Source organism: Pteropus vampyrus, unplaced genomic scaffold, assembly GCF_000151845.1.
Source record: "Pteropus vampyrus isolate Shadow unplaced genomic scaffold, Pvam_2.0 Scaffold655, whole genome shotgun sequence".
NCBI classification, from domain to species: Eukaryota; Metazoa; Chordata; class Mammalia; order Chiroptera; family Pteropodidae; genus Pteropus; species Pteropus vampyrus.
In genome coordinates, this window is record NW_011889436.1 from 79824 (window position 1) to 80283 (window position 460).

Sequence of the window (460 nt, forward strand, 5' to 3'; positions counted from 1 at the left end):
ATCTCATCTCATTCAGAGAGCCCAGAGGTGGGCAGAGATGTGATTTCAGCTTCAGGATTCTGTCTGATGCCGGGAATGAGAGATTCAGGAGGCGTGGGGAACAGAATTGCCTGTTAGTTTCAATCTTATAATTACTCTAACCTATCAGGTTTCATTCATCCTAATCCATGATTCAGACTAGAAATTTTATCAGCAGTGGGAACGGGAGAGAATATTCACATATCAGACCAGCCCTACACTGGCCATCATTGAAGCTAACGATAAAATTGCATCAGTGTGTATTTGCCAGGGTTGGTGGTCGGAGGCTGGTGTGGGTGGAGTGGCAGACACACCGTGCTTGTGGATGACGTGTGAGCTCCATGGATCTGTTGAATCAGCGGCCTCTCTTCTGGCACCCTTGATAACTTCTGGGGGTGGGGCGGGTCTGAGGATGGGTTTCCAACTGAGACCACATTCCACC